The following is a 14,981-nucleotide window of genomic DNA, read 5'->3' as shown; positions in this document are numbered from 1 at the left end:
TTTGGGTTTTGCGGGGGAACAACACGCTAGCTGAGATCTCCCATATGGAAAGAGTGTCAATGTACATAAAGTCAAGTACGTATGGAACGAGTGCAATACAAGTGATCCAGAATGCTGGATCATGTACGAGCCTGACCATTAGCATCGCAAGAGAATGGTCGATATATAGTTTTCTTTATCCAATTGACCCTCACGAGGACAGCTGAAACAACAGTGAGATTTTCTCTAAAAACAACAATCCAAGTGATGAAACCATCCGATCCAATAATGAATGGCACAACAGTCCTGCCACCCAAGCAGCCCTCGCCGCGTGCCCACTGTTGGGTGATCAGACAGCAGCCGCCGAGTCCGAGACCCATTCCCAATAATGAATAAATGAACTAAACCGACAAAATCAAGACAGCAGAACCCTCCTTCAACCGGATTGAAAATAATCAATCAAATCGGCACCCTTGATCCGGATCCACCTGTCGGAACGTCGTGGCTCCCACGGCATAGCTCTCGTTTCTGTCTCTCACCGTCTCCACGCGATATATATATATACCGCCGCTGCTCGCCTCTGTCTTCTCCAACCTCACAAGCTACACTTGCACCCAAAGCTTCTTCTCCTCCTCCCTTTCGGTCTCGGCTTTCCTCCGGACGCAGGTCATTCCATATTCGGATCCCGTTCCTCGCCTTTAAAAGTGTTAGATAATAATAAGAAATAAACGAGACAGAGAGACACGGATTTTTACGTGGAAACCCTTAAGGGAGAAAACCACACGAAGGCGCAATCACTATGATGAAGGAGTATTACAAGTATGAGACGACAGACCGTCTGAGGTGCGACTACATGGGGTATATAAGAGGGCAATACATGAGAGTCCTTGGAGGACAAGTAAACGAGTTGTACTCGTACGCGTCGACGTCAACGCAAAGGCCCACACCGTTTGTACTACGACTAGTCCAACACGGTACTAGAGTTTAGATCATAATTTAACAATCTCCACCTTGATCCAAATTCCCTCCAGTAGTCGAAGAAAGTGAATAACTCCATCCAAATCAGCATAAACACCTTGTGCGTCAAAGTCCATAGGACTAGTAAGAAATACCAACTAAGCCTGAGCAAAGCTCAAACTTATTGGTCGGAACTGGCTTTGTCATCATATCAGCAGGATTATCATGAGTACTTATCTTGCATACCTTCAAATCACCTTCAGCAACAACATCTCGAATATAGTAATATCTGACATCAATGTGCTTTGTTCTCTCATGGTACATTGAATTCTTGGTAAGATATATAGCACTTTGACTGTCACTAAACACGGTAGGGCAAGATGAATCTCCACAAAGCTCAGTGTATAAACCTCTCAACCAGATAGCTTCTTTGCAAGCCTCAGAAATAGCCATATACTCGGCATCAGTAGTGGAACAAGCCACAATAGACTGCAAAGTTGCTCTCCAACTCACATCACAACCACCAATGGTGAAAACATAACCTGTGAGTGATCTTCTCTTATCCAAATCAGCAGCAAAATCAGAATCAACAAAACCAACAAGTCCATCTCCAGTTTTCCCAAACTATAAATAAGCATTAGAAGTACCTCGCAGGTATCTGAAAATCCACTGAACTGCTTTCCAATGCTCTTTTCCAGGATTAGCCATGTATCTACTGACAACACTCAATGCATAAGATAAATCCGGACGAGAACAAACCATGGCATACATAAGTGAACCAACTGCACTCGAATAGGGAACTCTAGACATGTACACAATATCGGAATCTGACTTAGGACATAAAGCTGATGACAATTTGAAGTGTGCAGCTAACGGTGTACTCATGGGCTTGGCATTATGCATATTAAAACGATGAAGAACTTTATCAATTTATCCTTTCTGACTTAGATATACTTTTTCCAGACGGTCTATCTCTGGATATTTCCATGCCAAGAATTTTCTTTGCTGCATCCAAATCCTTCATCTCAAATTCATTACTCAATTGCTTCTTTAGTTCATTAATCTCTGACATACTCTTTGCAGCAATAAGCATATCATCAACATAAATGAGCAAATAAATAGTTGAACCGTTGACAATTTTCAAATAAACACAACTATCATAATTAGACCTTTTGAAACCTTGAGAGAGCATAAAGGTGTCAAATCTCTTGTACCACTTTCTAGGAGATTGCTTCAATCCATAAAGAGATTTCTTTAACTTACAGACAAGCTTTTCTTTTCCAGAAATAACAAAACCTTCAGGTTGTTCCATATAAATATCCTCTTCTAATTCTCCATGTAAAAATGCAGTTTTAACATCCAATTGTTCAAGCTCAAGATTATGCATGTCAACAATACTGAGTAAAGTGCGAATAGAGCTATGCTTCACAACAGGAGAAAAGACTTCGTTATAGTCAATACCTGGAATCTAGCTATAACCTTTAGCAACTAACCTTGCTTTATATCTTGTCTCATCATTAGGAGAAACACCTTCTTTCCTCTTGAAAACCCACTTGCAACGAATAGGTTTCTTCTCTCTAGGCAATTTTACTAAATCCCAAGTGCCATTCTTTTCAAGTGATTCCATCTCATCATGCATAGTGGTCATCCACTTATTATTATCACCAGAAATAATAGCCTCGGAATATGAAGAAGGCTCAGCATTACCTTTAATTTCTTCTGCAACAGATAAAGCAAAAAAACAATATTGCACTCTTCAATTAACCTGTCAGGTTTATTAATACCCCGTCTAACTCTGTCACGTGCGAGATTCCAACTGGGTGGAACAATATGCTGATTTGGAGTAGGAGTGACATGTTCATCATCAACGACGGGTTAATCATGTGCATCAACATTTTCATTACCAGATGTATCACCTGAATCAATAACATGCTCCACCTGAACAGTAGGCTCCTGAACAATAGGCTGTTGTTCACTCTCAACGGGAACATTAGTAGATGAAACATCATGTAACATAGTAGATTCATTAAAGATAACATTAATGCTAATAACAACCTTCTGGGTTTCAGGATTCCACAATTTAAAACCTTTAACACCAGACTTATAACCAAGAAAGATGCACTTAACAGCCTTAGGCTCCAACTTTCCATTATCAACATGAGCATAAGCAGTGCAACCAAAAAATCTCAACTGTGAATAATCAGCAGGTGAACCAGACCATACCTCAATTGGAGTTTTCTTATTAAGAGCAATAGATGGTGAACGGTTAATAAGATAACAAGCAATGGAAGCGGCCTCAGCCCAAAAACGCCTATGCAAACCTGCATTGGACAACATGCAACGGGCTTTGGAAATAATGGTCCTGTTCATACGCTCAGCAACACCGTTTTGTTGAGGAGTATAAGGAACGGTGTAATGTCTGACAATGCCTTCAGACTTGCAATAGTTCTTAAATTGCTTAGAACAGAATTCCATATCATTATCAGTGCGAAGTATCTTTACCTTCCTTTCAGTTTGCCTCTCAATCATAATCTTCCACTCCTTAAATGCTGAGAATGCTTCATATTTATGCTTCAAGAAATAAGGCCAAACTTTTCTCGAATAATCATCAATAATAGTCAGCATGTAACTTGCACCACCTAGTGACTTCTTGCGAGATGGCCCCCATAAATCAGAATGAACATAATCAAGAATACCTTCAGTTGTATGGGTTGAAGTATTGAACTTCACCCTCTTGTGCTTACCGAAGATACAATGCTCACAAAATTTCAATTTACCAGGTTCATATCCATCAAGAAGACCTCTCTTATTTAACTCTGCTAAACCAAGTTCACTCATATGTCCAAGACGCATATGCCAAAGGTTAGCAGCATCATAATCAGAATTGTTTGAAATAACTGGGGTAGCGTTACCTGAAACGGTAGAACCTCGAAGGTAATAAAGACCATTGGTCGAACTCAAATCACCTTTCATCACAATAAGGGAACCTTTGGTGACTTTCAAAACATTATCTCCACCTGAATACTTGTATCCCTTTGCATCAAGGGCACTCATAGAAATAAGATTTCTCTTCATCTTCGGAATATACCGAACATCTGTCAAAGTTCTGATTATGTCATCAAACATCTTGATTCAAATAGAACCTATGCCTTCAATCTTGCATGGTGAATTATCAAAACCCAAAACGGAACCAGCAGAAGTAGTGGAAGCAAAAGTATTAAACCAATCTCTATGTGGACACATATGAAAAGTGCATGTAGTATCAAGTACCCACTCATCATTGGTCTCAGCACATACAACAATAACGATAAGAGCATCATCGGAACTATCATCACGAGCAATGTTAGCAGAATTTTCACCTTGTTTGTTACCTTTCCTCTTTTCTTTATTCTGCAACTTGAAACACTCTGAGATGTCATGCCCGTCTCTCTTGCAATGTCTGCAATACTTCTTGTCTCTGGATTGCGACCGGCCCGTGTAGCCATTTTTACTTTTGCCTCTGTTTCCACTTTTGGAGTTCTTCTCCTTTGTCCTGCCACGAACAGATAATCCCTTGGCTTGGGATGAACTCGAACCATCATGAGGCACCATTAATTTCATCTTCTCCTTGGAGTTCAAAGCTTCATAAACTTTATTAAGTGTGAGAGTATCATGACTGTATAATATGGTGTCTCTAAAATTGGTATAAGAACTTGACAGTGAACAAAATAACATTAAAGCAGTATCTTCCTCTTCATACTTGACCTCCATTGCAGCTAGATCAGATATGATCTCTTTGAATTCTGAAATATGATTCAAAACATTACCTCCCTCGGGTAACCTGTGCAGGAATAATTTTTGCTTCAGATGCATCTTGCTGGTGAGATCTTTAGTCATACAAATCCCTTCCAGCTTTAACCAGAGAGCGGCGGCAGTTTTCTCGCTCAAAACTTCTTGCAAAATATTATTATGCAAATGGAGTTGAATTTGTGACAAAGTCTTACAATCAATTCTTTTCTCCTCATCAGTCCAGTCCTGAATTCTGTTCTTCCCAAAACTATCCAGTGCTTCATCATAGTCGGACTGTGCCAACAACGCCCGCATCTTGACTTGCCATAGGGTAAACCTTGTGTCACGGTCCAGCAGCGGAAGATCGTACTTCATGGATGCCATGAGTAGATTAAATCTGTGCACAAAATAGTACAAGTCGGTAGAAAAATTCTTGATAGAATTTAGTATGCGTAGCAAAAAACTAGAAACAATAGCACCTGGTAGTAGTACTGGACAATGAACGAAGTAGAAAAACCAAACTGTAGCAATTGATGATCTAATACTCAATTAGTACTTCCTCCGTCACAGTTTATAAGGCGCACATAAAAAATCTCTGGGATCAAGGTGATCCACGATTGGCTCCAGTTTTCTTTCATTTCGACTGAAAAATAGATGCGTAAGTTAAACCACAGCGCCTAATTAGGTGAGAAATCAATGCACGGTAAACCATCCGGCCAGTAAACGAGCCGTCCGCATGGGACGAGACTTGCCTGCTCCTCCCGTGTGTGCCTATCCGTGCTCCCGTGTACGTGGCTTGATTTGATTGGAAGAAAATAAGGCGCGGCCCCACCCCCTTAAAATCAGGGGGGAGATGATTAGATTAGAAAGACAAAAAAAAAAAACAGCCGTAGGATAAAGTGGGAGTACGGATGGAAGCATGGAAAAGAAGCAGGCAAGCCGGATCCGTCCGCATGCATGTAGTGGCGAAGACCAATTTCCACCCATGTACACATCCAGCGTTCCCACTATGCATGCAGCCTAATACGCCTGCCTAGTACTACTAGTCCAATTAACTACTCTAAGTAGTAAATTCCAATGCGCCACATATTTTGGAAATGCATGTAAACGAAAGTGTGCCTTATAAATTGTGACGGAGGGAGTACTAGCCTTCGTAAAGTACTAGTGCAAGTACTACTGGATTTGATTAGTCTTCACGTGAACTCTAGCAGCAAACAGTACGTAGCCGATGTGCACCACTAGTACTTGACGCGATCTGCCTCGGGACTTGGTGCGAGCAGCAGCAACTCTCTTGCGCGGCTGTCGTGGACGGGAAACAACAACGACTCGGCCGCTCGATGGATCGCCTGTTGGCTGTTGGTCTCCGCAACGCGTTGACTTTATGGCAGCGTACAACGGCTTTGTAGGGCGGCTCAGCAGCGGAAGTCAAACTCCTGTCGGTCTCGGCGAAATCGATCCGGCTTCGGATCGCCTCAGAAGTGTGCGGCAGCGCGCACAGCCGGAACCCTAACTCTCTCGTCTCTAATCTTGTATATGTAACTTGGCTCTGTATATCACTTGTTAGATAATAACGAGAAATAAACGAGACAGAGAGACACGGATTTTTACGTGAAAATCCTTGCGGGAGAAAACCACGGACACACGAAGGCGCAATCACTATGATGGAGCAGTATTACAAGTACGAGACGATAGACCGTCTGAGGTGCGACTACATGGGGTATATAAGAGGGCAATACATGAGAGTCCTTGGAGGACAAGTAAACGAGTTGTACTCGTACACGTCGACGTCAATGCAAAGGCCCACACCATTTGTACTACGTCTAGTCTAACATGATACTAGAATTTAGATCATAATTTAACAAAAAGACCCCGCCGCGCAGCTAGAGTAAACCCAGCAGCTGATCGGTCAATCGTTTGCTGTGTGAATTGCGGCATTGATCCATGGGTAACCACCAAAAGCACCTCAACTTTCTCCGGCCGGACCCTGCCGCGGTGGCCGCATGCTCGCCGAGGTCCTTCTCCTCCTCCTCTGCCTCCGTGTCAGACGATGACGGGTACAACTGCTCGTCCTACCCGACGACGGATGGGGACGCCTCGCCATCGCGCTACGGCGGCTCCTCGACCCCGCCCACGCCCAAGTCGCCGTGGGCGCACCTCCCGGGCCTCGGCGCCGGGGGTGCCGTTACGGAACCTGGGGCCACAGGCCTCATCGCGTCGCTGGTCAAGGAGGACGGCCACGTCTACTCGTTGGCGGCGACCGGGGACGTTCTTTACACCGGAACCGACTCCCGGAACGTGCACGTGTGGCGAGACCAGCGCGAGCTCGCCGTGTTCAGGACCGCCAGCGGCCTCGTCAAGGCCATCGTCGTCGCGGACGACGGCCGCATCTTCACCTGCCACCAGGACGGCAAGGTGCGCGTGTGGCGCGCTGACGCGGACAATCCCGCCGTGCACCGCTAGGTGGGCTCGCTCCCGAAGCTCAAGGACTACCTCAAGAGCGCCGTCAACCCCACCAGCTACGTCGAGACGCAGCGCAAGGGGCGCCAACGCGCGGTGTGGCTTCGGCACTCCGACGCCGTGTCCTCCCTCAGCCTCGACGAGAGCGCTGGGCTGCTCTACTCGGCCTCGTGGGACAGGACCTTCAAGGTGTGGCGCATGTCGGACTCCAAGTGCCTCGAGTCCGTCAGCGCGCACGACGACCCCGTCAACACCGTGGCCGCCGCCGGGTTCGACATCGTCGTGTTCACCGGGTCGGCCGACGGCACCGTCAAGGTGTGGCGGCGGGAGATGGTCGCGAAGGGCGGCGCGACGAAGCATGTCCTGGAGAAGGTGCTCAGGAAGGGCGAGAGCACGGTCACCGCGATCGCGGTGTCAGCCGAGGACCGCGTCGTGTATGTGGGCTCGTCGAACGGGCTGGTCACCTAATGGTACTGGGTCGACTGCGAGGTGAGATACGACGGCGTGCTAAAGTGCCACAAGATGGCGGCGATGTGCCTGGCGGTGGTCGGCCACGTCATCGTGAGCGGCTCGGCCGATAGGACCCTCTGCGTCTCGCGTTGTGACGGGGCAGAGCACGTCTGTCTGAGCGTGCTGGCCAGACAGACTGGACCCGTGAAGTGCGTCGCCATGGACGAGGAGGCGGCCGCCGGTTCGGGCGGGGAACGGCGGTTCGTGGTGTACAGCGGGAGCCTCGACGGGTCGGTCAAGGTCTGGCGCTTGTCGGACACACAAGCACCACAAGGCGCGCTGGCGCCGGTGACCGAGCGCACAGCAGCAACAACGTCGCAGCCATCGTAGGCGTGGAGAGGCCGACAAGACCCGGCACCGTACGCGGTGGCGTGGGCGCCGTACCAGACGACGGCGAAGCCGAAGCGCGTGGTAGCGGCGTGAGGGCGAAGCAATCGTGCTCGTACGTGCGCACATGGAAGGGAATAATGTGGTGGCCACACGTGTACTCGAGCAGATCGTACTAGAGAGTGTACATATAGGTAGAACCAGTACGAGTTGTGCATGTATTTTGAGGTGGGAAATCAGATTGTGTGGCGGTGGGTTGACAGTGAGAGGTCACGGGCCACGTCAAATTCGGTTGACAGAAGAGGGAAACAAGCTTGGGTTTCAGAGACCCAGAAGATGTGTGCTGCGAAAAGATAGGGTGGCTTGGGTTTCAGAGATCCATAAGCTTTCAACCAAGCACTCTTGGCGAAACAAGCTTGGCGGGTCCTTCAGGTGCCCTGTTCTTTGTATGCCAGGGTCCTCAAGGCTCGATATTTCAGCGAGGGTGGGATCATTAATCCAACTTGCCCAACTGAAGGATCGTATACATTCCGTAACATCTTATATGGCCATGATTTGCTGCGAGCAGGACTGGTCTGGCGAATTGGGGATGGTACGAAAATTAATATCCGTCGTGATCGGTGGATTCCCCGGAGTGGCAGTTTGTCACCACTAGGTGCGGACTTTGTCCCGGGGGTGACTAAAGTGCAACATCTTCTTGATCGGTCTGGTTTGAGGTGGGACGAGTACAAAGTTGAGGCGATGTTCTCTGAAGATGATGTGAAGGACATTTTGCAGATTGCAGATGGCGGGCCTAGTGTAGATGACTTTCAGGTGTGGAATTACACAAGGAGTCGTCAGTTCACTGTAAGGTCCGCCTATCATCTATGCATGACGATGTAAAAGATCAAGACTGGTAGGGTGGGGTCCACATCTTCGGTCTCTAACCATAAGAGCTGGCTGGCTCTTTGGGACACACCAGCACCGGGGAAAGTCAAGATTCACATGTGGAGACTTCTTAAGAATGGCCTGGCTGTTGGACATGAACTTCAGAGACGAATGATTAAACCTGGAGTATTCTGTATTGATGTGGAGGAGTTCATGGAGATTCTGGCGTGCAAAAGGGCTATCCAGGTCGCTGCTGAAATCAATGTCGGGAAGCTTCACCTGGAGCTGGACTGTGCTAAGGTGGTGGCGGCAATCAACAACGATGAAAGGGATCTCTCAGCTATTTGCCCTTTTGTCTAGGAAGTTAAAAGGATGCTTCATCCTTTCATGGAAGTAAAGGTGTTGTGGAATGGTTGTGATGCCAATAGAGTCGTTGATAAGTTAGCTAAAATTGGTTTAGGTGATAGTTTATGTCACTACAAGAAATATGTCAACTAGTGACCTTCTGTCAGTGACCCTGGAAGAATTGGTCATAGATCTATGACCATTTCAGACCAATTGGTCAAAAGCTGTTCGGGGGGCTCCAAACCCTAAACCATTGCGACCATTTTGGTCAGAAAGGTCGTAATTTCCTTACACGAAAAGGTCATAAAGCAAACAGCGCTAGTCCGCTGCCTTATTTCTAGTTGTTAACGACCAATATAGATGGTCGTATCCTTGTAAATTGTGGTGGGTTGCTACGACTAGGCGCCACCTCATCAGTTTTGCCTATGTGTCATGTCCATGTGGCAGTTTTTGCCCTAGGTTGTGAAGCAACCTATATTTCTGTTATTCCCAAAATTCCCAAAAAAATCTCATAAATTCTTTGGGTCATATATTCGTCAAATATGTAAAAACCTTCCTTGCCTAGTTCAAAAATAATTCAAAAATATTCACCTATTCTGTTCAGAACAACAGTTTGTGAAGGAAGTACCACTTTGGCATGTCCGAATAGTATCCATTTTCTACAGTGCTTTCCTATGCCCAAATAACCATACTCCACCAAATGCCAGCTCAATCCATTCATTATTTTGAGCCGAGCTTCAACATTCGTATTTATGTCCAGTGTGGTAGTTTGCAAAGCAAGTACCACCTAGGCTCCTCCTTTTGAGCTAAAAATTTGTGAAGACGGTCTTCTTAGTAAATGATCATCCTCAGCCAAAACTCACGCCCATTAGCCATGTACATTTCCCGTACCGTTAATTAAACACTTGGCTGCTAATTCATCTTTGAGCAACGATCGATCTCCTCGTGAGAATCTTATGTTGTAATTTTCTTTGTAGCACCTACCTGGGAAGTGCCCAACCCACTAGACATGCCTAGGCCGCCCAGAACACATGGCAACGTCACGGTCACGCGGTGACCACGCGGCGGGCATGCGAGTTTACGCGCTCTAGAGTTGGGGCCCTCGGCCACCGCCCAAACCTCGACATACCGCCACCAAACCATGTATTTCGTATTAAGTAGGTACTTATGTAACTAGAAATGATTTTTGGAAAAAATAAATAGCAAACTATGAGGCAGCTGCAGTTCAAATTTGACCCGCTTCTAGCAGAATCGGCGGAAATTTGTCTTTTTCACGAGAGTTGGATCAAAACTTTTTGCACCCAACCATTTTGTCAATTGTGCATTAAATATGTCCTAGTATTTTAGAAAATTGATTTGGTCCAAGTTTGCAACAATTATTTGGGAGGTCCTTCACAAAAAAACCTCCCTTTGGGCACTCGAAAAATGGAAAATGGTTTTTTCATCCAAAGAAAATGAAAACTTCCTTAGGCAACATTATTTGCCATTCCAATATGCACCCTTGTGCACAATATGGGATCATTTGAACAAACTATGCCATGAATGTGGCCATAAGATTGATCATTTGGCTTGAAAGCCATGAACCTTCATGCATGACAGCTCATTTCTGAGAACACTTTTTAAAAATAATTTCCGTATTACAAGTTTATTATTTTTCCTGGAAACTTGGTCATATATAATAACACAACGCGAAGGTTTTCCCATTTTTTGATTTGTTTTGAATTTTTTATGCCCATTTCAAAATGCGGTCAAAACGGCGGGAATGACCGTTCCTAGCTAGTGGTTGAATCTTATATTTTTTTTGGTGTTTCTCTGATTAAATAGATACTTATGTACCTAGAAATGATTTTTTGAAAAAATAAAGAGCAAACTATGAGGTAGCTGCAGTTCAAATTTGACCCGCTTCCAACTGAATCGGCGGAAATTTGTCTTTTTCACCAGAGGTGGATCAAAACTTTTTACACCCAACCATTTGGTAAATTTTGCATTAAATATGGCCTAGTATTTTAGAAAAATAATTTGGTCCAATTTTGCAATAATTATTTGGTAGGTTCTTCACAAAAAAACCTCATTTCGGGCACTCAAAAAATGAAAAATGACTCTTTTGTGCAATGAAAGTGAAAACTCCCCAAATCAACATTGTTTGCCATTCCAAGATGCACCCTTTTGCACAATATGAGATCATTTGAACAAAGTATGCCATGAATGTGGCCATAAAATTGATCATTTGGTTTGAAAGCCATGAATCTTCACGCATGATAGCTCATTTCTGAGAACACTTTTTAAAAATAATTTCCGTATTACAAGTTTATTATTTTTCCTGGAAACTTGGTCATATATAATGACACAATGCGAAGGTTTTCCAATTTTTTGTTTTTTTTGAATTTTTTATGCCCATTTCAAAATGCGGTCAAAACGACGGGAATGACCGTTCCTAGCTAGTGGTTGAATCTTATATTTTTTTGGTGTTTCTCTAATTAAATAGATTCTTATGTACCTAGAAATGATTTTTTTGAAAAAATAAAGAGCAAACTATGAGGTAGCTGCAGTTCAAATTTGACCCGCTTCCAACTGAATCGGCGGAAATTTGTCTTTTTCACCAGAGGTGGATCAAAACTTTTTACACCCAACTATTTGGTAAATTGTGCATTAAATATGGCCTAGTATTTTAGAAAAATAATTTGGTCCAATTTTGCAATAATTATTTGGTAGGTTCTTCCAAAAAAACTCATTTCGGGCACTCGAAAAATGAAAAATGACTCTTTTGTGCAATGAAAGTGAAAACTCCCCAAATCAACATTGTTTGCCATTCCAAGATGCGCCTCGTGCAAATATTTGATAGCTTCTTCACAAAAAAATTTCATTTTGGACACTCAAAACATAAAAATTAAAATGCTGACATGATTTTACACTTTATTTTTTTTGACCACGGCCAATTTTGAATGGTCATAACGTCCAATACTAAATGGTCATAACGTTATACACGCATGTTGCGTTCTGATTGGGCCATAGCCATCTCACGCGGATCATGCATCAAGCACCGTTGGATGCTCGTGGATCCAACGGTAGCCCTCGCCCCCCACCCTAACACAACCCCCCACGCCCCCACTTCCCCACCACAACCTTCTCCACCTTCTCTCCCTCTCTCCCTTCTGGATCCACCGCCGCCGCACACCACTCCTCCTTCTGGATCCCCCACCGCCGCCCCCAACCTCACTCCCTCCCTCTGGATCTCGACGCGCCGCCGTCCCCACCCCACTCCTCCGGCGTTCCTCCCATACGGTCACCGCTCGGCCCTCCCCATCGCGCTCCCGATCCAGATCCCTCCCCTCCCCACTCTCAGATCCAACTGGCCCGAGACGGATGCCGTCGTGGACATGGTCGCCACCACCGTCCTCTCCCTCGCCGTCCTCGGCGGCGACATCTGACTGAGCCACTGGGACACCACCACCGACTACGAGCGGTTCCTGGAGCAGCTGGTCATCGCGCTGGAGGCGCTGCTCGCGGTGTCGCTGTGGCGGACGACCTCCTCCCTTGCGCCGCCTCCCTCCACCCTCGCGTTCTGATTCAAATCTGTCCTCGCGGGGCAGATCTAATCCAATCCAGGGCGCCGCCATGATGCAACACCACCACCAGCTGGACCAGTGGCTCGTCGGCGTCCGCTGCTCTGACCAGGTGCAGGAGTCGCTCGACAAGCTGCAGGCCTCGCTCCCTCCCCTCCCTCCTCGACGGATCCAGGAACCCTATATGGCCAGGGTGAGACTGTAGGAGGTCAGACCCCTCCTCTCATTCTCTTCTTCTTCTTCTATCTCTGGTTTCTTTCCTCTCCACATCTCATCTGATGTAGGCGTGTGTGCGTTCGGTCGTGTGCAGGCACTGTCCTCCCATCTCATCTCCCTTGGTGGTGAAGGAAGGAGTCCATGGAGACGGAAGCTGCTGCCCTCCCATCTCATCTCCCTCCTTGCGCGGTGAAGGGAGGAGGCCATGGAGAGAGAAGCTGCTGGGGATGCCAATGCCGATGCCGATTCAAGAGGAGGGCCATGGAAGGTCCTCTCCTTTCCTCTATCTTGTTCGCTTGAGTCCTGTTTCCGTCTTCTCCATTCAAACATGTTCTTCCCGATTCTGACATCTGTTAATCTGCAGGTGCTGTTGCTGACACATTCGGATGCTTCTTCTGTTAATCTGCAGGTGCTGTTGCTGGAGTGTATGTAGGCATGGAGTATGGAGTGGAAAGGGTCCGCGGAGAGTATGACTGGGTAATGATGCTCTGAAAATGTTTCTTTCATGCTTCTTGCACTTACCTGAACCTTAGGTGAAGGAATATCTATCTGCATGACTGCCTCTGTAGAATTATTCTTTGTTTGTTGGATGCTCGAGAGTAGGGGATATGGTTTTCTAGGAGAGACATCTTTGCAAAATATGGTTTGGTAGCTATATATCTGCTGCTAATTGAATTGGTCCTTAGTTTAGTTAGTGGACTAAGTGGTTGACTTCTAAGCTTCAGCTACTAAAACCCACTTGCAAATTTGTCTTTATTGTTTGCATAATGTATTTGCTGCGACATGTATATCAAATACTGGACTAATAGGTTGCCAGTTTGTCCACTGCATACTTTGAGGCTTTGTTACCTACTCATTTTAGAGAACTGTATACTTACTACTACAATTGGTATTACTATTATTGTCATGCAGATTATAACTGAATTATGCCCTGGTTTGTTGTAGTTGTATGCTTATTTGCTATGGTCTGAACTCTGTTTCTCTGCAGGCCCTGAATCTCTCATTGTCTTGGTTGTTGCTTACTACAGGGAATCCACTATTGTTGACAGACGATGAAGGGCTTCTTACGGGCTGCTACTCCAATGGAAGGTACACGACAAGCATGCTTCAATATGCTACACTTTGCTAGCTGTTGACATGCATCCTTCAAGATGCACCTCTAGCTCTAAGGATAATTAATGTTCCTGCATGGATAGCTGACTGTTTAGGGAATTTCTGTGACGATGATGATGTCGTGCTGGGCAGAGGATGTTAAACATTTAGACTGCCGCGGCCTTTCCGGTCTCTGATGATCTAAAATCGAGCTTTTTTAAAACTGATGCCTAGGATGCCATCAACGTGTTTTTTCTCCTCATCTAGAGATGCATCTCTCTGTGTTGGTGTGCTATAATGTAGAGGAGTTGCATGTGAATCTTTTGTCAACTGAGCATATGGTGTTACAAGGAGATGCTACTAAGATTTTTCGTCGTTGAAGTATCTTAAAATGAGCTTTTAAAAACTGATGCTTGGTTGATCTAGTTCTAGGTGGGTGAGAGTCTATTGTTGATGGTGCTGTGTAGTCATTTCTTTTCACGTCTTTGAAGAATAAAAAAGATGAACATTTCTCCGGCAAATGTCTGAAGTAGTTGTTGCTGTGTAGTCATCGGTTGGACCTATGCATTTCATCACAATTCAGATCGGTGAATGTATTACAGTGATGTTCATTGCATGACCTGCACTTGTACCAATATACCATGCTGGTACCTGTAGGTTAGTGTTGGTGGTGCCTAACATGAGCTTGAATGTGGTAGTTGAAGTGTAGAACAACAGCAGGTTAATGTGTGTTATTTGCCGTATGCAAGTCTTTTGTTTTATTTGCCCTTTCTAGTATTGTACAAACTGATGCATTTCTGGCATAAACAAATTATTCTATAAGATCTGTAAAAGCAAACATTTCACTATGCAAGTCTATTGTTTTATTTACCCTTTATAGTATTGCATGATAGTGTCCAA

The 14,981-nt window shown here is 45.2% G+C and overlaps 1 pseudogene; it reads left to right on the top strand.

The window, feature by feature from the left end:
- Positions 1 to 6,645: 6,645 nt before the first annotated feature.
- Positions 6,646 to 8,094, top strand: LOC119293354 (annotated as a pseudogene).
- The last annotated feature ends 6,887 nt before the right edge of the window (positions 8,095 to 14,981 follow it).

Source organism: Triticum dicoccoides, chromosome 4B (genome assembly GCF_002162155.2).
Source record: "Triticum dicoccoides isolate Atlit2015 ecotype Zavitan chromosome 4B, WEW_v2.0, whole genome shotgun sequence".
NCBI lineage: Eukaryota > Viridiplantae > Streptophyta > Magnoliopsida > Poales > Poaceae > Triticum > Triticum dicoccoides.
The sequence above is the reverse complement of the archived record's forward strand: the minus strand, read 5'-3'. Positions and strand labels throughout refer to the sequence as shown.